Source organism: Symphalangus syndactylus, chromosome 19, assembly GCF_028878055.3.
Source record: "Symphalangus syndactylus isolate Jambi chromosome 19, NHGRI_mSymSyn1-v2.1_pri, whole genome shotgun sequence".
Lineage (NCBI taxonomy): Eukaryota > Metazoa > Chordata > Mammalia > Primates > Hylobatidae > Symphalangus > Symphalangus syndactylus.
The window spans coordinates 42090111-42116795 of NC_072434.2; the positions used below are offsets into that span (position 1 = coordinate 42090111).

General features: G+C 44.0%; 1 protein-coding gene and 1 pseudogene across 6 annotated transcripts in view; one reads left to right on the top strand and one right to left on the bottom strand.

The window, feature by feature from the left end:
• TUT4 (terminal uridylyl transferase 4) overlaps positions 1 to 26685 on the bottom strand; it is a 223386-nt gene that overhangs the window by 153932 nt on the left and 42769 nt on the right. The window lies entirely within an intron of this gene.
• LOC129458252 (elongation factor 1-gamma-like) lies at positions 265 to 966 on the top strand (annotated as a pseudogene).

Genomic DNA, 26685 nt, shown 5'->3' on the forward strand with positions numbered 1-26685 from the left:
CCTAGCCTCAAGTGATCCACCCGCCTTGGTCTCCCAAAGTGCTGGGATTACAGGCATGAGCCATTGCGCCCAGCTTGTATTTCTCCTAAAATGTCAAAATATTCTCTAGAGCCCTCAGTTAGCTAGGGCGTCCCAGGGCTCCTCAAAAGACAATTTGGGAACCACAGGTATAAAAGGGAAATCCCCTAACAAACCCTCAGGATATTAACACAGAACATCACAGAATCACAAATAGTGGTCATGATAATAACTTTCTCACCTGCATTAACCAGCCCCAGTTCCAGGCTGTCTTGGGGGAAGTAAAATGATATAAGAAAATGGCCCTATTTGATGCTAAAATATTTGCAGAGAGCGGGCCTAAAAAGGACACCCCACAGGAGAAAAGTTCACGGGAAGAGAAGCAGAAGCCCTAGGCTGAACAGAAAGGAGAAAAACGTGGCTGACCCTGCCCCTGAGGAGATGGATGAATGTGAGCAGGCACCGGCTGCTGAGCCTAAAGCCAAGACCCCTTTGCTCACTTGCCCGAGTACCTTTGTGATGGATGAATTTAAGCACAAGTACTCCAATAAGGACACAATGTGGTGTTGCCGTATTTTCGGGAGCACCCTGATGAGGATGGTTGGTCTGAGTATTGCTTTCCTGAGAAGCTCACCCAGACCTTCTGGAGTTGCAGTCTCATCGCTGGAATGTTCCAGGAATTGAACAAACTGAGGAAGAATGCCTTTGCCAGTGCCATCCTCTTTGGAAGCAACAATATCAGCTCCATTTCTGGAGCCTGGGTCTTCACAGGCCAGAAGCTTGCCTTGACACTGAGTCCAGATTGGCAGGTGGTCTTCGAGTCATACACGTGGCAGAAACTGGATCCTGGCAGCAAGGACACCCAGACACTGGTTTGTGAGTACTGTTCCTGGAAAGGGGCCTTCCAGCAGGTGGGCTAACTTCAATCAGGGCAAGATCTTCAAGTAAACAGCTCTTGCCCTTGCCATTGCCTTGCTTCCTGCACCTGTTCTTTAAGGAGATGGGGATCATTAAAAGAAACTGAATATTGAAAAAAAAAAGTTTAATTTAAGGTCAGTTCCATTTATGAAGACTGAGAAATACCAAGTGCCGACTTAACAAGATTGCCATCCAACATTATTAACATTTAAAATAAAAATACTGGGCCGGGAGTGGTGGCTTACACCTGTGGCTCACATCCCAGCACTTTGGAAGGCAAAGGAGGAAGGATTGCTGGAAGCCAGGAGTTCAACACAAGCCTGGGCAGCAAAGCAAGATTCTGTCTCTACAAAAAATATATAAAAAATTAGCTGGGCATGGTGATGCATGCCTATAATCGTAGCTACTCGGGAGGATGAGCTAGGAGGCTCGCTTGAGCCCAGGAGTTTGAGTCTGCAGTGAGCTATGACTGCGCTACTGCACTCCAGCCTGGGCAATAGAGTAAGACCTTATTCTAAAAGTAAAGAAATAAATAAATGTACTTTCAGCTACGCTAAAAACTTACAAGGTCATTGTCAGGCCCCATCCTTTCCTCAAAGAACAAAGAACACAAACCTTAGAGTCACATAGTTTTGGATTCAAATTTAGACCCACTGCTTTCCATGATCTTGAGCAAGTCTCTCAATCTTTCCAATCACCTTCTCATAAAAAATTTAGACCATAATTCTCACCTCTTAAGTTCTTATGGAAAGTGAAAGAACTTATAAAAAGTGCCTAGCACAGACCCTGGAACATAACAGGTGGTCAAGACCCCCTTGCCATTTTCTAAACATGGCTTAGACTTGCATCCTACTAAACCTTTGCAACATGGTGCTTCCTTGGCCTGATAAACCCTACTGCTTTTGTCTGCTGCCAAACTCTGTTCATTCTGCGTCACCCAACTTAAATACGTTCTTCTCTCTGAAGCTTCTCTTGGCTTCTTTGGAGAGAATGAGTCACTCTCTCTTGTTCAGTTCTGCAGGATTTACCACTATCGCCTCACTTGATCACATTGTGTTGTAATTGCTTATTTATGAATCTTCTCCCTCACCAGATTTTATGGTCCTCCTCCATGGCTGAAGCCACATATTTTCACAGCACCTGGCATGGTACTTGGCCCTCAATAAATGTTTTGATGAATGGAGGAATAATAATAGCAAACACTCAGTGCTATTCCAAGTGGCACTATTCCAAGTGCTTTACAAATATTATTAACTTGTTTAATCTCCACGACAATTCTATGAATTATTATCATTTCTCTCTTGCAGATGAGGAAAATGGCACATAGAAAAGTTATGTAATTTGTCTAAGATCACTCAGCTGTTAATTGTCAAAGCCAGGATTCAAACCCAAGCAGTCGGTGTGAGTCCAGACTTTTAGCCAACACACCACAATGCCTCCCAGTGAACAAAGGAACGAATAATCACAAACAAATTTGCTTTTCCCAAATGTCTTGCTTTCTCAGGTTTTGGAATGGCTCATCCATTCATTTAACAAACATTTTACATAGAGCTTTCTATGTGTATAATTATCACACTAAACACCAATCTCTGCTTTCCTCACCCCGGCCACACCCCACTTCACACAATCTTCACTGCTTGCCCCAACCTCGACTGGTCTGTGAATTTCTTTGTTTTGTTTTGCTGGAAACAGGGTCTTACCCTGTCACTCAGGTTGGAGAGCAGTGGCATGATCATAGTTCACTGTAGCCTGGAACTCCTGGGCTCAAATGAGCCTCCTGCCTCAGCCTCCAGCCTCCAGCCTGAGTACCTAGGACTTCAGGTGCCCATCATCACACCTGGCTAATTTTTAATATGTTTTTGGGGAGACAAAGTCTAGCTATGTTGCCCAGGCTGGTCTCAAACTCCTGGACTCAAGCAATCCTCCCATTTCAGCCTCCCAAAGTGTTGGGATTATAGGCATGAGCCACCGTGCCCAGTCCTCTTTCAGTTTCTGGAATGTGTTGTGCTCTCTCCCACCTCTGACTCGTGATTGCCACATTGACTAGCTAACTTGTACTTTTTCTTCAATTCTCAGCTTAAATTTCTTCCTTCTGAAAGACTTCCATTAGTGCCCTAAAGAAAGTTAGGTACACCTGCTCTGGGCATCCCATGGCACTTGACACTTTCCTCATCATAACATTTTTCATACGTACTATTCTTGCCCATTTGCTTGTCCACCTTCTGCACTAGACTATAAGCTCTACGAGAGCAAGAACTGAGTCTATCCAGGTTGTCACTGAATCTGCAGCACCTAGCCTGATGTCTGGCATATAGTAGGTACCTGACAAATATTTTTTGAATGACAGATTGAAGCACGAGCAAGACAAAATCTCTATGCTTAAGTCTAGGGAGGCTGGGCACTGTGGTTCATTCCTATAATCCCAGTGCTTTGGGAGGCCCAGGCAAGAGGATCACTTGAGGCCAAAGGTTCAAGACCAGCCTGGGCAACATAGCAAGACCCCATCTCTACAAAAATAAATAAATTAGCGGCATGGTGGTGTGTGGTTGTAGTCCTAGCTATTCTGGAGGCTGAGGTGGGAGGATCTCTTGAGCCCATGAGTAATTACAGTGAGCTATGACTGTGCCCCTGCACCCCAGTCTGGGCAATAGAGCAAGACCCTGTTTCTTAAAAAATAAAAAAATACAGAAGTCTACTGGGGGAAAAAAGCCTAGAGGGGATACAGGAAAATAAACACTTGTAGTATATTGTGATAAGTGCTATAATAGAGATCTCCCAGGGTTCTTCAGGGACACAGAGGGAAAGATTTCTAACTCTACTTGGGGTAAAGTGGAAGGGGGAAAGCTCACCAGAGTCTTAAAGGATAAGTGAGAGTTGAAAAGAAAGAGGTTATTAGCTAGGCGCAGTGGCTTATGCCTATAATCCCAGCACTTTGGGATGCCGAGGTGGATGGATCACCTGAAGTCAGGAGTTCAAGACCAGCCTGGCCAACGTGGTAAAATCTCATCTCTATGAAAAATGCAAAAATTAGCCAGGCGTGGTGGCACATGCCTGTAGTCTCAGCTACTCGGGAGGCTGAGACACAAGAATTGCTTGAAGCTGGGAGGTAGAGGTTGTAGTGAACCGAGATCACACCACTGCACTCCAACCTGGGCCACAGAGTGAGACTCCATCTCAAAAAAAAAGAAAAAGAAAAGAAAAAAAGAAAGAAAGATGTAGTATAGAGGCGAAAAGTAAGATCAAGAACTGTAATAGAAATTGCTTTGTAGCCTAAATGGCTAAATCATTTTTCTGTGTGTCTAAAAATAACATTAATCTAAACTTAGTCTTACAATTGGCTTGTTTAGTAAGAATTTGGAAGCAATATGAAATAACTTAAAAGGTAACATGATGGAATAATGTTATTTCTTAATTATCACTCCTATAAATTCCCATGAAAATCCCTTCTTTATTATCATATTTATTATGCTGCACTACCATTGTCAAAATGTGTCTATCCTACCTGATTGTGAGCTATTTAAGGCATTGGATTAAAGAGCATTAAGATCTGATTCGATTCTGTGTATTCCTCATACCGAGAACAAAGCCAGGCCCAGAGGATCTGTGAATACTCCAGCATGACCACAAAGTCCTAAATGAACTGACCCCCAACAAGCTGTGTTTTGTCTTGTGTCCCATACTCTGTGCTTCAGCCAATATTAAACACCTTTCAGTTACCTGGGCAAAATTTGGCTGCTTAAAGCCTCTAGGCCTTCACACATGCCAATGCCACTCCCATTGTCTTCCCACCCATTTCCCAGCTCTTCATCTCACTAACTTCTACTCAGCTTTCAGCTTAAACATTACTTCTGAAGGAAGCTTTCCCTGACCTGAAGACACAATTAGACCTTCCTATTATATGGCCTTTAACGCCCTATATTTTTCTTTGGTGTCATTTGTCATACTTGTAGATACTTAATTATTCTCTCTCCTTTAGATAGTAAGTTTCTCGGAGAGGCTGAGGCAGGAGAATGGCGTGAACCCGGGAGGCGGAGCTTGCAGTGAGCTGAGATCGCGCCACTGCACTCCAGCCTGGGTGAAAGAGCGAGACTCCGTCTCAAAAAAAAAAATAAAAATAAATAAATAAATAAATAAATAAATAAATAAAATAGTAAGTTTCATAATTCAGCACTTGGACTACAGCATATAAGGCAGATGCTCAATAAAAATTATTTTGAATAAGTTACTGAAAAAATGAATAAGGTGCTACTATGTGTTTTTAAGTATGATTTTAGTGGCTCGGTTTTCAGGAATCTCTATGTGGTATCGTGGTGGACTGGAATTAATTAAAATCATTAAATCAAACTAGGGCCAGGCACGGTGGCTTATGCCTGTAATCCCAGCCCTTTGGGAGGCTGAGGTGGGCAGATCACTTGAGGTCAGGAGTTTGACACCAGCCTGGCCAACTTGGTGAAACCCCATCTCTATTAAAAATATAAATAAAAAAAAATTAGCTGGGCATAGTGGCACACACCTGTAGTCTCAGCTACTTGGGAGGCTGAGGCAGGAGAATCACTTGAACCTGGGAGGCAAAGGTTGCAGTGAGCCAAGATCGTGCCCCTGCACTCTAGCCTGGGTGACGGAGTGAGACTTTGTCTCAAAAAAAGAAAAAATAGACTAATCAAATCAGTGAATCACCATGTAGTGATTTAGTACTAGAAGCACTTCGCATGCACCATTAAGAATCAAGGTTGTGGTCGGGGGTGGTGGCTCACACTTGGAATCCCAGCACTTTGGGAGACCAAGGCAGAGGATAGCTTGAGCCCAGGAGTTTGAGATTAGCCTGGGCAACACAGCAGGACGCTGTCTTCATTAAAAAAAAAAAAAAAAAAAAAGGTCTGGGCGTGGTGGCTCACGCCTGTAATCCCAGCACTTTGGGAGGCCGAGGCGGGCGGATCACGAGGTCAGGAGATCTAGACCCTCCTGGCTAACACGGTGAAACCTCGTCTCTACTAAAAATACAAAAAAAATTAGCCAGGCGTGGTGGCGGGTGCCTGTAGTCCCAGCTACTTGGGAGGCTGAGGCAGGAGAAAGGCGTGAACCTGGGAGGCAGAGCTTGCAGTGAGCCGAGATCATGCCACTGCACTCCAGCCTGGGTGACAGAGTGAGACTCCGTTTCAAAAAAAAAGAATCAGGGTTGTTGCTCTGCAGAGCAAGTAGTTGAGGCAACAATGCCTTATCCAAGAAGATTTAGGTGGCCCTCTGTTCACACCACTTTCTTCCCTCTACTCTTTTTTTTTTTTTTTTTTTTGTCGGTGGGACAAAGTCCCGTTCTGCCGTCCAGGCTGGAGTGCAGAGGACAATCTCGCCTCACTGCAACCTCTGTCTCCCAGGTTCAAGCGATTCTCCTGCCTCACCTCCCAAGTAGCTGAGATTACACGCACCTGCCACCACGCCTGGCTATTTTGCATTTTTAGTAGAGGTTTTGCCATGTTTGCCAGGCTGGTCTCAAACTCCTGACCTCAGGTGATCCTCCTGCCTCCCAAAATGCTGGGATTACAGGAGTGAGCCACAGCACCCTGCCTTCCCTCTGTTCTTTCTGGTGATCCTCTCCTTGCTATCAAAATTCCTTCCTAGGCTTACATTTGTTTTTTAGAGATGAGGTTTCACTATGTTGTCCGAGCTGGACTCAATCTCCTGGGCTCAAGCTATGCTCCCACCTCAGCCTCCTGAGTAGCTGGGATTACAGGCATGAGCCACCGCACTTGGCTTTACTTTACTTATACCAGCTTTCAACTCATCTCTAGCTCCAGGTCCTCTTCCTGGATCTTCGAAGGCTTGCCCCATCCAGCCAGCACCAGGAGCCACCTTTCCTCCACAGCCTTGCCCGGGCAGCAGAATATTACTGCTTCTGGCCCCAGACTATCTTACTCAACACCTCTTCAGATCCTACCAACCTTCATTACTAGTGAGCTCTGGCATAAGGCAAGAGTTTGGGTGTGTGGAGGAGCCAAAGAAAGAACAGTTCCTACCCTGAAGCAGCTCCCAGTCTATTGAAGACACAAAGGGTATTTCCTCTTTCATAAAGAAGTTTAGAAGAGTCATCATTCTTGAGTCTTCCTTTTCACTTACCACACATCTAATCCCTCTCCAATTCTTGTTCTATTTCTTTTTAGCACTTGTATCTCTCCCTTTCTCTCTATGCCCACCATCACTGTCCTGAGTTAGACCTCATAAACTTTATTCTGGACTATTGCAACAGCCTCCCTCAATTATCTCCTTGTTTCTATTTTCAAATGCCATTCAATCCATTCTCCACAGTAACTGGAGTGATGTTCTCAAAACACGACTCTGATCACATCCCTCCTCTGCTGAAAACCTCTGATAGCATCTGTTACTCTTAGAATAAAGTGCAGGCATTCAAGGTCCTTTACAATCTGCTGACCAACTCACCTTTCGCAAGTTTGGCTCAGGTTTTGGCAGTTGTTCAATGGGAAATCTATGCAAAGGAATAGGGTAAGGCCTTATCACAAATGTTCATTTTGGCATTGAGCTATATATTCAATTTTTAAAGGAAATATTTCAGGTATACACAAAATTATACAAAACAATACACTGAATACTGTATTCCCATCACCTACCTTAAGAAATGAAACATTACCAATAAAATGGAAGCCCCTGTGTACTCCTCCCCAGTTGTCTAATCCTCTCTTCCCAAGCATCCAGAGGTATCCACTGTCTTGAATTTGTTTTTCGTTCCTATGTGTGTTTCTAGACTTACAATATGTATTTGTACCCCTGAAAAATGTATAGTGTTATTTTGTATTTTTAAACTCTTTAATTTAAAATAATTTTTTAAAAAGAGTTGCAAAACCAGTACAGATAGCTCTATATATCCTTTACTCTTTTTTTTTTTTTTTTTTTTTTTTTTGAGACAGGATCTCACACTGTTGTCCAGGCTGGAGTGTAGTGGCGGGACCATGGCTCATTGCAGCCTCAACTTCCTGGGCTCAGGTGATTCTCCCACCTCAGCCTCCCAAGTAGCTGGGACTACAGGCACACGCCACCACATCTGGCTAATTTTTGTATTTTGTAGAAGCAGGGTCTGGTCTTGAATTCCTGGGTTCAAGTGATCTGCCAGTCTTGGCCTCCCAAAGTGCTGGAATTACAGATGTAAGCCACCACACCCAGCCCCAGTTTTTTAATGCCAATATATTGCACAATCGTAGTATAATTATCAAAATTTAGAAATTAACATTAACACAATATTATTAATTAAACTAAAATCTTTATTCAGATTTCACCAGTTTCTCCACAATGTCCTTTTTCTAATCTTGGATCCAGTCTGGGGTCTCACATTGCATTTGTTTGTTTGTTTGTTTGTTTGTTTTTGTTTTTTTGGGACAGGATCTAGCTCTGTTGCTGGAGTGCAGTGGTGCAATCATGGCTCACTGCAGTCTTGACCTCCCTGGCTCACTGCAGTCTTGACCTCCCTGGCTCAAGTGAGCCTCTCGCCTGGGTGCACCCCCATACCTGGGTGGTGGGGTGCACCACCATACCTGGCTAATTTTTGTATTTTTTGTAGAGACGGGGTTTCTCCACTTTGCCCAGGCTGGTCTCAAACTTCTGAGCTCAAGGCACCCACCACCTCAGCTTCCCAAAGTGCTGGGATTACAGGCATGAGCCACTGTGGCCAGCCTCACCTTGCATTTTGTTGTCAGCCTCCTTAGTCTCCTCCAATCTGTGATGGTTCCTCCAGTCTTTACTCTTTTATTGTAATTTTGGCGCATTTGAAGAATACTGGTTAGATATTTTTAGAATTTTCCACAGTTTGGGTTTGCTGGCCAGCAATTGTCTTAAGAGTAGCCTTTTGTTTGATTCATCCTCTGCATTATTCCTAAGAGCCATAGAGCTACCAATTGTAAAGATTATTGTTAGTCACTGATAGTTATTTGTAGGTGGTAGGCAGTTTTCTAAGGAGAAAGGAAACTTGGTTGCCCAACTCTCACTCTAGGGACATTATAACTGTCACATTCATATGGTGACCCTCTTGTGGAGAACACAGTAGGAGAGTTCTGTTAAATAGCCAAATTCCCTATTCCTTTACTCACAGTTATTTGTGAATAATACTTGCATGTTGTATAACTGCATCAATATGGAGTTAACAAAAGAAGGGGGTATCTGTCTGCTTTTATGCTTTCCCCACAACCCCACTGGAAGTGACCAGAGGCTCCCACTGAAAAGATCGATGACCCACTGGCATCAGTTGATAGTGGCAAGGCAGTGTCAAGCTAATGGGCTTACCCTGGCTCTAGAACTATGTTTTTAGTCCCATTATCATACTACATTGCTGAGGGAAAAGTATAGATGGGGAATTAGAAAGTTTGGATTCCAGTCCTTGCTGTGCCACCAACATCGTGTGACCTTGAACAAGTCTGAACATCCAGTTGCCAGTGTGTACAATAACAGCATTGGTTTAGAAGGGCTTGGAGATAGACTTCCACTCTAAACTTCCGTGAAACATCAGACTTTAATCAACTGCACCAATCACAGAAACATAACAAGGCACTATTATCATAAATTCACTTATGGGATGGAAAAGAACCTTGAGTTGAATTGAAGGTAGTTATTGTAGTCCACCTTCCCTCAAGAGCTTGAAGTCCTGATGCAGCCTTCATAAACAGTTCTTCAAACTCAGTTTTTATGCAACTTTTTGCTCACAGCCCATATAAAATTCAAACTTCCTGCTCTGCCTGCTCATTCATAAATCCAGTCAGGGAAGTATAGACCGACGACACTGACAAGACTCATTATCCCCCTCCTCATACAGTTGAGAAACATGAGGTCCAGAGAGTGAGGCTTTTCCTCAGGTTACTCAGCAAATTTTAGACAAATAATAAATTCTCCAGCAATACCATCAAAAGACAGATCAATCCTGGTTATTATTGAATTTCAAATATAAATAATTATTTCTTCAAACAGAAAAAGCAAGTTACATATCAGAAGGTAAAACAGCCACATTGTAAGCTCTGGGTTTTTTTAGAGATGGGATCTCACTATGTTGCCCAGGCTGAAGTGCTGTGGTTATTCACAGGCACAATCATAGTGCACTACAACCTCAAACTCCTGAGCTCAAGCAATCCACCTTCCTCAGTCTTTGAGTAGCTGGGACTATAACTTGTACCATTGTATCCATCTCAGACTGTAAACTCTAAGAGCAGAAGCCATGACTTCGCTCTCTTTTTTTCGTCTCCTACCTCTGCCTAGCACAGGGCTAGGAAGTTCTAGAAACTTCCTCTTTTTATTATTATTATTTTTTTTTTGAGGTGGAGTCTCGCTCTGTCACCCAGGCTGTAGTGCAATGGCGTATTCTCAGCTCACTGCAACCTCTGCCTCCTGGTTTCAAGCAATTCTCCCGTCTCAGCCTCCCGAGTGGCTGGGACTACAAGCACGTGCCACCACACCCAGCTACTTTTTGTATTTTTAGTAGAGATGGGGGTTCACTATGTTGGCCAGGCTGGTCTTGAAATCCTGACTTTGTGATATGCCCACCTCAGCCTCCCAAAGTGCTGGGATTACAGGCATGAGCCACCATCCCCAGCCAAGCCTTTTTTTTTTTTTTTTTTTTTTTTTTTTTTTTTGAGACGGAGTTTCACTTTGTCATCCAGGCTAGAGTGCAGTGGTGTGATCTTGGCTCACTGCAACCTCTGCCTCCCAAGTTCAAGCAATTCTCCTGCCTCAGCCTCCCGAGTAGCTGAGACTACAGGTGCACGCCACCATGTCCAGCTAATTTTTGTTTTTTTTAGTAGAGACGGGGTTTCACTATATTGACCAGGCTGATCTTGAACTCCTGACCTCAAGCGATCCACCCACCTTGGGCTCCCAAAGTGCTGGGATTACAGGTGTGAGCCACCGCGCCCCCCACAAGAAACTTCCTAAAGTGACTGGTAATACTAAGGAAAGAAGGAATATATTCAGTGCATATGGGAATATGTCTCTGTATTGTAGAAACTTGTGCTCAGTCTCCGTCCTCATATCAGGAGGCTGGGGTACCTGGCCAATGATGTTTCCAATTCTGAGTTGGATGCCAGGTGCCAAACAAAGTGCTTGGTATTGAAGACTTTGAGAATAGGTACCTGGGATGGGAGGTGGAAGGGTATAATTCTTTTTTAGTTTCTTTTTTATTTTTTTGAAACAAGATCTTGCTCTGCCGCCCAGGCTGTAGTGCAGTGGCATGATCATGGCTCACTGAAGCCTCAACCTGCCAGGCTCAAGCGATCCTCCACCTCAGCCTTCTGAGAAGCTGGGACCACAGACGGGCACCACCACACCTGGCTAATTTTTTAAGGGAGAGCGTAATTCTTAGTTGGCTAACACTCCTTTGTCCTTCGGGTCTCAGATGTCATCTTTGCAGAATATCTTCCCTGATGTCTCCTGATTTCCTATAAAAATCAGTTCCTCTCCTTTGTAATCCCAGAGTCCCCTCTGCTTTCTTCTATCCTGGCCATTATCACAGTGCATTCAAATTGTCCACGTACTCACTTGTCTCCTACCAAACCAGACCTGGAATTCTCGAAGGCAGATGCTGTGTGTTGGTCACCTTTGTATTCTCAAGGCACAATATTACAAGTTCAATAACTATCTGTTGAGTGTAGAGGACAGTTGCAATTCTGAGTGCCCCACATCTGAACCTCTTCTCTATGTTGGGAGACTCCTTATGGGTCTTGGTGAAAGATAGAAAGCTAATATAGAAGCAGAAAGTGCAAAATGCTCGTTTTCCTAGCCTCCCTTGCAGATAAGCATGTACCCACCAATTAGTTGTATCCAACCAAAACTTTGAATCAGATACTGGTGACCATCGAGAATCCATTCTTATGGCAGTGGGAGCAGCAGCAGGCATACGTGGTTTCCAGGGAGCAGTGGCAACATACAGGGCCCAGAGAAGGCAGTGGTAATGGTCATGGCAGCAACCTCTCCAGTCTGGTTTGGTTGTGTGATTTGGGTTGTGGGCTGGGTACTCACTGCCTTGCCTCTCTGGTTCCAGCCTGTTTTCCAAGGCTTCCCTGTGATTCTGTGAAATCTTCAGTGCCCTTTGGGTATATTTTTCTGCCGAAATCCATAAGAGTCCGTTTCTGTTGCTTACTACTTACAGTATTGTTATAGGATGAATTGGGTTCAACCCCATTTCAAAATTTGTATGTTGAAGCCTTAAGCCCCAGTACCTCCAAAGGTGACAGTATTTGGAGAAAGTGCCTTTGAAGGGATGATTAAGTTAAAAAGAAGCTTTTAGGGTGCGTCCTAATCCAATCTGACTGGTGTGCTTATAAGAAGAGGAAATTTGGACACATGAGGAGACGCTATGGGGTATAGATGTGCAGAGGGACCACCATATGAAGAAGCATGGAGAGGAAGGTCACCTGCAAGCCAAAGAGGCCTCAGAAGAAACCAAAGCTGCCAACACCTTGATCTTGGACTTCCAGCCTCTAGAACTATGAGGAAATTAATGTATGTTGTTGAAACCACACAGTCTATGGTATTTTGTTATGGCAGCCCTAGAAAACTAATACAAATCCTGATGACATTTAATGATTGATTCAATGGATGAATAAATTATTTCCTGGTCAGTCACAAATTGGAATAAGATTACAATATGCAAATAGGGCAAGACAAGAAGGAAGAGTCAAGGTGTGAAGCCAAGCAGGACCCCAGGAAAGCGTGGACTTGGAGGTGCAAAGCAGAAGGTAAGACTGGAAGCCTAGGGGAATTCCTTAACACCAATGAAAGTATTTATATGGACCCCAAGACTGAGAGTCTTGGAATGAATACATAGGCTATAACAGAGAGATCCAGGACTTCAACAGCAGAGATCTGGCTTCAAAATCTCACCCAATCACTTAATGCATAAGTGGGCAAATTAGCCTTTCTGGACCTCCATATTCTAATCTATAAAACAAAAATGAAAAATAATACCTATTTCATGGAGTTGTTAGGATTAAGTAAGAAAGATGCCTAACATCTAATAAATGTTGAAATCCTTTCTTATTTTTCCCTTGGGCTGGGGGAAGACAGAAGAAGTGGAAACCTAGTGAGGAGGAGACTTAAGAACTTCTTGGGCCAATGCACAATGTTCAAAGAGTGTGATGAGCATAGACACACTCTGGATACATGGTTTAGGCAACAGAAGCCGGAGCCTAGGCAGTAAGTGATACTAATAAGAGTCTGGGACAGTGCAGTGGCTCATGCCTGTAATCCCAGCACTTTGGGAGGCCAGACAGGAGGAATACTTGAGTCCATGAGTCTAAGACTAGTCTGGGCAACATAGCAAGACCCCATCTCTATTATTTTTAAAAAATATAGAATGAAAAAAGAGCCTGATGTGGAGAAACATTGTGGTTCTGGGTTATCTGTCTGCTCATGGCCATATGCCAGCCGGTTGCATAAGGAACAGGATCCAGCCCCACTCCCTACCTGGGTTAGGATTAGTAAGACTTACACAGGCTGATGACCATGGGCGGGTGTATTAAGCGGGAGAATTTCAGCTAAAGACCACTTGTGCAAACTGAACCAGGGGTCACACCTGGTCTATCCCAAACCAGTCTAATTATTGGCCCTGCCTGCTATTATAAATGAAGCTTTCTGCCCCCATGTTGGCCAGGATTGGCTAAAAAACTGGGCAGAGCCGAGCCTTTGGTTCAACGGTAGAGCTGTAATAATGGTTAAAACTTACTAGCAATTACTATATGCCAGGATTTCATATACCTTCTTTCCCCACCTCATCATAACCCTTGGAGGTAAGAACTGTTATTTCCCCCCAAATTTTTTTTCAGAAAAGGAAATCGAGTTCCAGAGAGGTTAAGAAACTTGTCCAGAGCTATGTAGTTAATCAGTGGTAGGGCTAAGAGTTTGATAAATCCCAAAGTTTGCCAGCTGAAGAAAAGAAGAGGTTTTAATTGTTGACAATGTAAATAAATTTCTAAAAAAGGAATTTTCTAATATCACATCAGACTCCTTACGAGTACAGTATACCTCCTAGCATCTCAATATGGGGCCCAGCTTCAGACCTTTGATACTTCTACCAGAAACCCATATAACAGAGGGCAGCGCTATGGAATATTTTCCACAGGAAACATCTGCCCAAATATTTCAGAGGCTGCAAAGTGTCCCAAGAGGGAGGGGGGGAAGCTGAGATCAGTCACAAGGATGGTGATAAGTCCAGGTACCAGGTGGACTGAAACAGAGAGAAAACGCAGGCTTCCTGCTTTCCGCTCCCTCTGGAAGCATGCTCTGGTAAAATAAACTCTTTCCAAGACTCGGGTTCCCAGGTTAGTGATCTGGTTTTCTTCTCGTAGGAAGTGAGCTGTCTCTCAATCAGAAGGTGGGGGAAGGGAAAATTATTGCCAATTACTCCAAATAAGTAAGCAGGAAGATTCAGATATTTCATGTCTTTACAATTAAGAGACCTCCACTTTATTCTAAGAGTCAGTCACAGCCCAGCCACAGGATAGACATTCTTTGAGTGTTTACAGGAGAATCAATTTCAAAAGATTTTTTAGGCTGGGCGCAGTGGCTCACGCCTGTAATCCCAGCACTTTGGGAGGCCGAGGCCGGCGGATCACTGGAGGTCAGGAGTTGGAGACCAGCCTAGGCAACAAGGTGAAATCCTGTCTCTACTAAAAATACAAAAATTAGCCAGGTGTGGTAGCACAGGCCTATAGTCCCAGCTACTCGAGAGGCTGAGGCAGGAGAATCACTTGAACCAGGGGGCAGAGTTGCAGTGAGCTGAGATCGTGCCATTGCACTCCAGCCTGGGCAACAGAGTGAAACTCTTGTCTCAAAAACAACAACAACAACAACAAAAAGAAAAAAAAAATTGCTACCAGGAAACAATATAACAATATATATATTTTTAAATGAATGTCTTTGAGTGGAAATAGAGTCTGTAGTCGTCCTGAATGTACTGTTCAGACTCAGTGTTCCTTATATTTCGACTTCACATGTGCTTAATGAGAACTGCTCCCCCATGTACCAGGCATTGAGGAGCCAAGGGTATGAATCTATCCTGATCCTTGCCCTTCAAGGGCTTCCGGTCTGGGGATAAAATAGACTGGTACTCGCAGATGGTACAAGGGAGTGAATAAAAGGATGGGGAAAGTAAGGTCTAAGGGGGAGTGAGCACACAACACCCAGTTAGAGGGTTTTGTTTTTGTTTTTTTGAGACAGTGTCTCCCTCTATCGCCCAAGCTGGAGTGCAGTGGCACTATCTCAGCTCACTGCAACCTCAGCCTCCTGGGTTCAAGCAATTCTTCTCCATCAGCCCTCCGAGTACCTGGGACTACAGGCTCCACCACAACACCTGGCTAATTTTTTGTATTTTTAGTAGAGATGGGGTTTCACCATGTTAGCCAGATGGTCTCGATCTCCTGACCTTGTGATCTGCCTGCCTCGGCCTCCCAAAGTGCTGGGATTACAGGCGTAAGCCACCGCGCCTGGCCGTTAGGGGGTTCTAAATTGGAATTTGGGCTCCCTGAGTGAGAATGTGTTCAGAATTGGTTCCTTCCGGTGGGTTCTTGGTCTTGCTGACTTCAAGAATGAAGCCGTGGACCCTCACAGTGAGTGTTACAGTTATTAAAGATGGTGTGTCCGGAGTTTGTTCTTTCAGATGTTCAGATGTGTCCGGAGTTTCTTCCTTCCGGTGGGTTCGTGGTCTCAGGAATGAAGCCGCAGACCTTCTCAGTGAGTGTTACAGCTCTTAAAGGTGGCGCGTCCAGAGTTGTTTGTTCCTCCCAGTGGTTTCGTGGTCTCGCTGACTTCAGGAGTGAAGCCGCAGACCTTTGCAGCGAGTGTTTACAGTTCATAAAGGTAGTGGAGACCCAAAAAATGAACAGCAGCAAGATTTATTATGAAGAGTGAAACAACAAACCTTCCACACTGTAGAAGGGGACAGAGCCGGTTACCGCTGCTTGCTAGGCTGGCCAGCTTTTATTCCCTTATTTGGCCCCGCCCACATCCTACTGATTTGTCTATTTTACGGAGCGCTGACTGGTCCATTTTACAGAGTGCTGACTGGTCCGTTTTTAGAGAGTGCTGATTGGTGCATTTACAAACTTTTAGACACGGAGCACTGATTGGTGCATTTTTACAGCATGCTGATTGGAGCATTTACAAACCTTTAGCTAGATGCAGAGCACTGATTGGTGCATTTACAATCCTTTAGCTAGACAGAAAAGTTCTCCAAGTCCCCACCTGACCTGGAAGCCCAGCTGGCTTCACCTGTCAAGAAGAAGTGGAAAGCTCTTTAGTCTTCTCCCAAAAATGATGGAGGGAAAAAATCCTCTTTATCTGAAGATAAAGGGGAATTGTCTTTTTTGCTGTTTTTTTTTTTTTTTTTTTTTTTTTTTTTCTGTTTTTTGAGACAGGGTCTCACTCTGTTGCCCAGGGTGGAGTGCAGTGGCATGATCTTAGTTCACTGCAGCCTCAAACTCCCGGCCTTAAGCAGTCCCCCCACCTCAGCCTCCCAAGTAGCTGGGACTGCAGGCATGCACCACCATGCTAATTTTTGCATTTTTTTGTACAGACGGCGTTTTGCCATGTTGCCCAGGTTGGTCTCAAACTCCTGGGCTCAAGCCATCCACCTGCCTCGGCCTCCTGAAGTGCTGGGATTACAGGTCTGAGCCACCACACCTGGCCAAGGGGAACCGTCTTTTCCTTGTTCTTCTCTTCAGCCACTGCTATGCAACCCATCTGTCCGTTCATTCAGCCAGCACTAACTATGTGCCAAGTACTGTGATAGGCATTTATAGCATTTTCTCATTCAACCTTCACAACAATCCTGTGAGGCTGGAACTATTGCTCCACTTGACCCTTGGGAAAGTGAAGTCAAAGAAGGTTAAGTAACTTACTCAAACTCACAAGCTAGTATGGGGTTCAACTGAGATTTTCCCTTAGTTTGTTTGTTCCTGAAAGCCCGGGCACTCTCCACTATAGGAAAAGCCACGAGAGTTCTTAGAGACTAATTAGATAGGATTCTTGCCTTTGAGCAACTCATTCTTCAGTGGAGGAGAAAGACACAGAAATAGTTTGTTCATTTATTCAGTTTTCCAAAAATATTTATTTATTTAGATAGGGTCTTGCTCTGTCACCCAGGCTGGAGTGCAGTGGCATATTCATAGCTCACAGAAGCCTTGAAATCCTGGGCCCAAGCAATCCCTCTGCCTTAGCCTCCTCAGCAGCTTGGACTACAGCTGGGCACCACCACACCTAGCTAAGTTTTAAAATTTTTTGTAGAGATGGGGTCTTGCTATGTTGCCCAGGCTGGTCTCAAACTCCTGGCCTCAAGCAATTCTCCCCCCTTGGCCTCTCAAAGTGCTGGGATTCCAAGTGTGAGCCACTGCATCCAGCCTCAACAATATTTGTTAGGTGCCCACTATTCACTAGTTGCTGTTGCAAGGCAGAATCAGACATAGTTCCCTGTCTTCAAGAACTTACAGTCTTTAGAAGGCAGATAAATATAAACAAAATATTACAACCCAGATAAATGATAATATAATGTAATAAATCCTGTCTAAGAAAAGACATTGTAAGGCTTCAGGGAACAGGAGAGGATAGAAGTCTCCCTGGGACATGGCACCCATGTGGAGCCATGGGGAATGGCTCCACGAAGAAGGCTTATGTTTCAGTGGAGACTAAAAGAATGTGTAAAAATTTGCCATGAGGGCCAGGCGCGGTGGCTCACGCTTGTAATCCCAGCACTTTGGGAGGCCGAGGCGGGCGGATCACGAGGTCAGGAGATTGAGACCACGGTGAAACCCCGTCTCTACTAAAAATACAAAAAAAAAATTAGCCAGGCGTGGTGGCGGGCGCCTGTAGTCCCAGCTACTCCGAGAGGCTGAGGCAGGAGAATGGCGTGAACCCGGGAGGCGGAGCTTGCAGTGAGCCGAGATCGCGCCACTGCACTCCAGCCTGGGAGACAGAGCGAGACTCCGTCTCAAAAAAAAAAAAATTTGCCGTGAGAAGCTTCTTTTGCTTGTCCAAATGGACCACGCTGTCTCGCCTCTGAGCCTTTACTCGTGTTGTTCCTCTCTCTAGACCAGTTCCCTCTTCCCCTTTCCTGACCTGAGTAAAACCACACATCTTTCTAGTATCAGCTGGAGTGACACTTCCTCCTGGAAGCCTTCTTTCACATGCCCTTTCCCCATTCTACATGCAGATTACAGACATAATGTCATGGCTTTCCATAGAACTGTGTATGTATGCAAAAGTTTGAGGTGGATAGAGTTTTCATTATATGAAAAGAAATAAGAACTTCAGTGTGGTTGAAGCACAGGGTACATGGCTCACAATAAATATTTGTGGAATAAATGAATGAATGGATGAATACCTGAAAGAACTGTAATTTTGAGGCAGGAGAATAGGGCCTGGAGGCAGGGAATCTAAGGCAGATTCATGCTGACTTCCTAGAACCAAATCAAAAGGAAAACTCCAACTTTCCACACCCAAGTAACAAAAGGACTGGAGGCTACTCCCTTTGCAAACCCCCCCGCCTTTTTTTCTGTGTGGCAGTTGGAAAATTGAAAGTATTTCTGCAACCAATCAGACGTTTACATAGGAGCGTAACTTTGTAGCTTCCCTTCAGCCGCTGAGCAACCAATCAGACTAATTTCGGGCCAAGTATTTGTTTGCATAGAAGTGTTAATTTTGTAACTTCACTTCAGCCTCTGACTGGTTGCTTTTCACAATCAATCAGACTGATTGCCCGCCACTACTTCATTTACCTAGGGTGTACACCAAGTAACCCAAGGGAAACCTCTAGAGGGTATTTAAACCCTAGACAATTCTGTAAAGGGGATTTTGAGCCCCTGTGTACGTTGATTTTCAACAAATCTCTGCTTTTGTTGTTTCGTTCTTTCCTTGCTTTGTTTGTGCGTTTTGTCCAATTCTTTGTTCAAGACACCAAGAACCTGGATACCTTCAACTGGTAACATTTTCACCCAGGAAAGTAAGCTTCAACCAGATTATTAAAGCTCTCCTAAACCTATATCACATGCCATTTGAACTGCCTCCATCATGTTCCCCGGTCTCTACCTGGCTGCCTCCTAGTCGTTGTTCAAAATATTCCCTTGTCCTGGAATCCTTTTCTGACAGCCTTCCTTTCTTCCTATAGTTTGGGTCAAGTGCTTACTGATCTGTTGTGCCTTTTGGGGATCAGTGAGGTCAGGCAGAGAGGCTCTGGGGTTCTGGTATTGCTGCTCTATGATTCAAAGCCCACCAATCCCAAATTTCAGATATCAAGTTGGAGAGAACCTTCAAGGTTATCCTTTCTCCCACGGGAAACTGTCCTCCTGGCCTCTGGGCTCTTGTTTGTGATTGCAGCACCTACTCCATGGAAAGCTTTGCTGGGGAGAGCAGCAAGGTGACCACAGCAGAGTCCAGCTCGGATCTCTCCACCAGTGGGCACCTCAAATTCAACTTTTCCAAAATCAAAATAGTGGAAAGAACTCAGACAACCCTGGGTTTGATTCTGGACTTTACTTGTTTTCTGGACTTTGGGCAAGTTATTTCAACTCTCTAAACCTTGGTTTCTTCCAGGAGAGCCAGGAGGTTTTGGAATAGGGGAGCACAGGGATCTGATGCCTGTTTTAAAACAATCCTTCTTGCAGCTGTGGGGGGAGGGGACTGGGGGGAGGGGATGGGCTGGAAAGGAGGAACCAGAGGCTGCTGAATAGAAGTGTTTCCAATTACCGTCAGGCTGGCCTTAGCAGCACACTCTCCACTGTGACCCCAGAGCCAACCTCATGCTGTTGCCTAGCAACTCACCTGCATCACCCAGGGATCTGAAGCTGGGGCCCCACCGTGGATGGGGAAATGACCAGTTAATTACAAAGGCTCGGGGGAATCATACATCACTTCATTCCTCAAATTCTCACTGCGCTCCAACCAAGTACCAGGCCCCATGCTAGATACCGGGGACTTAGAGATGAATAAAACCCTATCTCATTCGTCAAAGAACTCACAGAGTAGCAAGATGGACAGATTTCTTCATTCATCCAAGAAATATGTATTGAGTGCCCATCAACAGTACAATGGTTAAACAAGTTGTAGCATATTTGCACAATTTAATAGCATACATATGGCATGAGAATGAACAATCTACAATTACACACAAAAATATGGAATATTGATGAGTGAAACATATGATAAGTGAAAGAAGCCAAATAGAAAAGAGTACATTCTGTATGATTCTATTTAGATAAAATAAAAAACAGGCCAAACTAATCTATGCTTTCAGAAATCAGGATTGGGGGCTTGGGAAGTAGTGACTGGAAGTAGCATAAGGAGGCCTTCTGGAGTCCTGGAAATACTATAAATCTGGGGGCAGGCCAGGTATAGTGGCTCATGCCTGTAATCCCACACTTTGGGAGGCCAAGGCAGGTAGATTTGCTGGAGCCCAGGAGTTCGAGACCAACCTGGGCAACATGGCAAAACCCTATCTCCACAAAATATACAAAAATTAGCCGGGTGTGGTGGCATGCACCTGTAGTCCCAGCGACTGGGGAGTTGGGGGGCTGAGGAGGGAGGATCACTTGAACCCAGGAGGTTGAGGATGCAGTGAGACATGATCACACCACTGCACCACAGCCTGGACGTCAAAGTGAGATCCTGTCCCCACCAGCCCAGAAAAAAAAAAAATCTGAATGTATGTTATATGGTGTGTTCACTTCGCAAAGTTTATCAAGGCCATATGCTTGCAATATCTTAACTTTGCTGTATGTATATTATATGTCAATAAGAAGTTTTTTAAAAAAAATTTTTGAATACCTATCACGTGCCAAATTCTGCATATTAGGTAAACAGAAATTTACAACACTGCATGATAAATACACAGGGGTGTGGGGGCACAAAGAAAGGACTTCTCATCAGAACCAGGCATAGTGGCTCGCGCCTGTAATCCCAGCACTTTGGGAGGCCGAGGCGGGCAGATCACTGGAGGTCAGGAGTTCGAGACCAGCCTGGCCAACATGGTGAAACCTCGTCTCTACTAAAAATACAAAAAAAAAAAATTAGCCAGGCATGGTGGCATGTGCCTGTCAGTCCCAGCTACTCGGGGAGGCTGAGGCAGGAGAATCGCTTGAACCCGGGAGGTAGAGGTTGCAGTGAGCCGAGATCATGCCACTGCACTCCAGCTAGGGTGACAAAGGGACACTCTGTCTCAAAGAAAAAAAAAAAAAAAAAGGTGTTCCAGGAGTCCAGGTAAGAGAAGCCAAGGCCCAAAGGAGGGTAGAGGCCAAAGAGAGGAGGAAGGGACTTTTAGAAATCAATTTCAGAACTTACCTGCTTTCCTTTTATACATAATAATAGAAAAAAATCCACGAGACACATGGCTTATATTATTTTTCAGCTTCAGGTACAGAGAATTGAGGTAAACATATTTCTCAATTCATAGCACACTGTATCCTTTGGCCTCAAAGGCCTCTTTCTTTTTTATTTACCGTCCTCCCACCTTTTTTTTTTTTTTTTTTTATGAGATAGAGTTTCGCTCTTATTGCCCAGGCTGGAGTGCAATGGCACGATCTCTGCTTACCACAACCTCCGCCTCCCAGGTTCAAGTGATTCTCCTGCCTCAGCCTCCCGAGTAGCTGGGATTACAGGCATGTGCCACCACGCCCGGCTAATTTTGTATTTTTAGTAGAGATGGGGTTTCTCCATGTTGGTCAGGCTGGTCTCGAACTCTCGACCTCAAATGATCCTCCTGCCTTGGCCTCCCAAAGCACTAGGATTATAGGCATGAGCCACTGCACTGGGCCCAACTTATTGCCTTTCATTCCCTTTCCTCTCCCTATCCCTACAGACAACTCTTCTAATGTGTTTATTGTGTAGCCATTTATGTTGTTCTTGCAAAATATGCATTTTCATTCTGTGTGCACATATTTTACATTTATATAAATGGTACTAGGTTATATATATCATCTGTATTTTACTTTTGCATACCACACTATATTTTTTCAATCTATCCCTGCTGCTATGAGTATCTTTAGTTTGTTGCTTCTAACTGTTCCCAGGACTACAGAACTGGATTGACAATACAATGCTACTATTATATTTGGCAATCCAAAGTGCTCTACCACAGAGTGGGGAGATTTCAGCTGTAACCTCTGTCTCTCTCGGGTTTGAACTTGGGCAAGTCCCTTCCCCTATTTGGGTTTCAGCTTCCCCATTTGTAAAATCAGAGGTGTCTTCTACTTCTAACCTTCCATGCAGCCTCCCTTATTTTACATACAGGAAAATCTGGTCCAGAGAGTGGGAGTGACTTGATCAAGGTCACGCAACAGTTATCAACAGTTCAATTCAATTTAGCCTACATTTATTGAGTGCCAGGCATGGTGCAAAATGTTTTAGACACTTAAATAACTAAGGCCTGCTGAGTCCCTCCCCACTAGGGCCTCTAAACAGAGCTGTGTTAATTTTCCAAGAGCAGGTGCAGAGATAGCTTGTGGGCACCGGTCAAATGCAGTAAAGATATTAATAGGATGTAGCCTTAGATAGAATCTAAGACAGCACCTCCGCCACTCTAATCAGGCCCCAGAATATTCCTGGCCTCAAGAAAAGAAGCTGGGTACACTGTTTCCTATTTGTAAAAGCTTATTTATTGCCATAGCACTTACCAATAATAACTGATCTAATATAGTAAGATAAATCACACTTGTCTAACTGCGTGCATAATATCACACAGCAGTAACTATGGCATGAATACAATTTTATATTCTACTCGTTACAAATGTTTGTTGTCGCACAACATTAACGGCTACTGTTGATTATTTACTCTGTGCTGGACATCAAGCACTTTATATATGATAGCTCATCTAATCTTCATTACAATGCCATGGGGTAGAACGTAGTATTATTATCCCCATTTCAAAGATAACAAAACACAAGCATAGTTATATTATTTGTCCTAGGTCAGTGAATTTCAAGCATTTTGAATGAAACCCACGGGAGAAGTATAGATTACATTGCATCCTGGATTACACATGTGTGTTTCACAATACTACCCTAACCATTACTGTATAGGACATTCTCTGACTTTTCTATTCAATTTTTTTTCCATGCTAGTCTGAGCTACTAAGTTGATTCTATGACTTACTAATGGGTTGCAACTCTCAGTTTGAAAAACAATGCCCTAGATGACATACATATCACAATCATAACAAAATTACACAAAAATTAAAATCTTAATACTCTTTAATGTGAACTTTCATGTCCTGAGCATCCGCCCTGTACAAGGTCCCATGCTGCAGGTTAGTGACAGGTTTGAATCAAACACGGTCCTGCACTCAAAGAGCTACAAATTCCTCAAGGTAACATACAGGTAGACAGGCAATGACATCACGACAGTGATTGTCAATCCTGACTGCACCTTAAAATCCGCTGGGGTATTTTTAAAATACATAGTGCTGGGACCCTATCCCCAGACTTCCTGATTCAGTTGGTCTAGGGTGGAGCCTGGGCATTAGTGTTTTTTAAACGTTCCCCAGGTGATTCTAAGGTGCAGACAGTATTGTGGATCATTGCAATACAGCATGATAAGTGCTACATTACATGAAAGCACAAATTGGGCTCCATGGCTGACGCCTGTAATCTAATCTCAGTTACTCGGGAGGCCGAGATAGGCCAGGAGTTCAAGACAAGCCTGGACATCATAGTGAGACCCCACCCCCACCCCCAATCTCTGAAAATATAGAAAAAAAATTAGCTGGGTGTGGTGGCCCATTCCTGTAATTCCAGCTACTCGGGAAGCTGTAGCAGGAAGACTGCTTGAGCCCAGGAGTTGATGGCAGCAGTGAGCTATGATCACACTACTGCACTACAGCCTGGGTGACAGAATGAAACACCGTCTCTAAAAAATAAAAAAACAAGGCCGGGCACAGTGGCTCACGCCTGTAATCCTAGCACTTTGGGAGGCCGAGGCGGGCGGATCATGAGGTCAGGAGATTGAGACCATCTTGGCTAACACAGTGAAACCCCATCTCTACTAAAAATCCAAAAAATTAGCCGGGCGAGGTGGCGGGCGCCTGTAGTCCCAGCTACTGGGGAGGCTGAGGCAGGAGAATGGCGTGAACCCCGGGGGGCGGAGCCTGCAGTGAGCGGAGATCGCGCCATTGCACTCCAGCCTGGGCGACAGCAAGACTCTGTCTCAAATAAATAAATAAATAAATAAATAAATAAAATAAAAAAACAAGAAAAGGAAAGCTTAGAATGGGGGCAACTAACTACCTAAATAAAAGTGTTGAGAAAAGCCTCAGAGAAAAGCTGTTTTCTGAGTTGGGTTTGTGTGCTGCACACCTTCTGTCTGACTCTTTGGATCCACTGTCCACCCCCATTGTCTGCTTGGTACACTGAACCTGTACAGCTGACATCGATGGGCTCCTTTGCTCCCTGGCTTCCACTCAGGTACCGGCCAATATCCCCGAAGGAGACTGGTGAGAAAGAGGAGATGAATTAACTCCCTGGCTCCTTCCCTGTAAGTTTACCTTGGGCTGGCTGTGATTCTCCTTTGAAAGTAACAGCCTCTGGGAGGCTGAGGCACAAAAATCACTTGAACCCAGGAGGCAGAGTTTCAGTGAGCTGAGATCGCGCCACTGCACTCCAGCCTGGGTGACGAAGACTTTGTCTCAAAAAAAAAAAAAATGGGGGGGACTGCCCCTTTCAAGATGGCTTGGTGTATAGGACTCTTTTTCCAGCTTCCAAAATCTCTCCTCCCTCTTCCCATCCATTCAGGTCAAGGGATGTTAACAGTTCAGATAGGTTCCTGAACGATCCCTGTCTTCTCCTACACCCCACCCACACAATGGAAATTAGTCCCTGTGTAAATGAGCCTTCCTCAAATTCCCCTAATCTGAGTGTGTCATCTGTTTCCTATTGAGGCCCTGATTAATAAAACCTGGAAGCCCTATAGGAACTTGCTGTAAGCACGAGGGCGGGAAAACAATATAGGCAGGGGAAGCAGATGAGGAATGGCAAAGAGGCACGGAAATGTGATTTTGTCTGTTTAATTCCCTTTAGTGGTTGAAGGATAAATTGCTAAATCCCATGTTCAGGTCTCAGTCCTAATCTTCCTAGATTTATCAACAGCATTTTACCAGTTAATCGCTCTCTTCATTCTGGAACAAATTCATCACTTGGCTTCCATGACATCGCACTCTTTTGGGTTTTTGGTCCTTCCTGTGGCTACTCTTTTTCAGTGTCTTTTTCTGGCTCCCTCATGTCTTCATCTCCTTGGTGCCGAATGCTGGAGTCCCAGGGGCTGTCCTTTGTTCTCTTTTCTCTCTATTCCAACTCACCATCATCATCCAGTACCATGGTTTTAAATATTCTGTGTGCTGTCCACTCCCAAATATATATATATATATATATATATATATATATATATTTGAGACAGAGTCTCACTCTGTCACCCAGGCTGGAGTGCAATAGCATGATCTCAGCTCACTGAAACCTCCACCTCTCAGGCTCAAGTGATTCTCCTGCCTCAGCCTCTCGAGTAGCTGGGATTACAGGTGCCTGCCACCACGCCCCGCTAATTTTTGTATTTTTAGTAGAGATGGGGTTTCGCCATCTTGGCCAGGCTGGTTTCAAACTCCTGACCTCAGATGATCCACCTGCCTCAGCCTCCTGTGTAGCTGGGACCACAGGCGCCTGCCACCTCGCCCGGCTAATTTTTTGTATTTTTAGTAGAGACGGGGTTTCACCGTGTTAGCCAGGATGGTCTCGATCTCCTGACCTCATGATCTGCCTGCCTCGGCCTCCCAAAGTGCTGGGATTACAGGAGTGAGCCACTGCACCCAGCCACCACAGCCATTCCTAACAATTAAATTACATTTTTAAAATTAAAGAAATTATGTTAAAAAGAAAGGTAATATTGAAAACTTATCATTTTCTAATTGTTTTACTCTGTTTTATGATTTTCTGTGCTCTCAAGTTTATTGATGTCTATTCTATCTGTATTGTGGAAATACTACATAATGGTATGCTATTCTCACATCTCTTGCTAACTCCACGTTCAGTAACGTCATGTTGGAAGCTCAAAATCAACCAGGGTGGGAGTATTACACCACATATTAGCAAATGTTGCTATCAGGGGTTGATTTATTGTTTTGTTTATTGCCTAGACTTAAGAAAGTAATGGAAAAAATGTTAACAATACAGATTAAATTGAGAGTATATTGTGTCTATAGCCATTGCTTTGTGAATAACACAAAAATTAGTGTAAATATTCTTCTGGTATTGGAAACTACTCTCAGATGCTACAAAGAAAGCCCTTGTATTATTGACTTTATCCTTGTTCTGGCATATATCTCTATTGTTTTGCTTTCATCTTACTATTAATGGAAATAAAAATATCAACCAACATTAATCTTGGAATTATACATGTTCAGCAATTGCAACCATTACTTGGCTATAGATATAAGAGTTTGGCAAACATCAATTAAAACATTCTCTGGGAATAAATTGGCCATATGGAATTTACAATAAGAAGTACTATATATTTTATTATTTGTGAATTGTGTGCTATGCATCATTTATATCAGTAAACCTTATAATAAACTTATACACACACACACACACACACACACACGCACCTTTTTCTCCTACAAAGCCAATTTGTAAATGTTTACTACATTGCTAACAGGCAACTCAAACTTAACATGTCCAAAACTGAGCTCTTGATTTTCCATCCCGAACCAGTTCCCCCAACAAGCATCCTCATCCCAATTA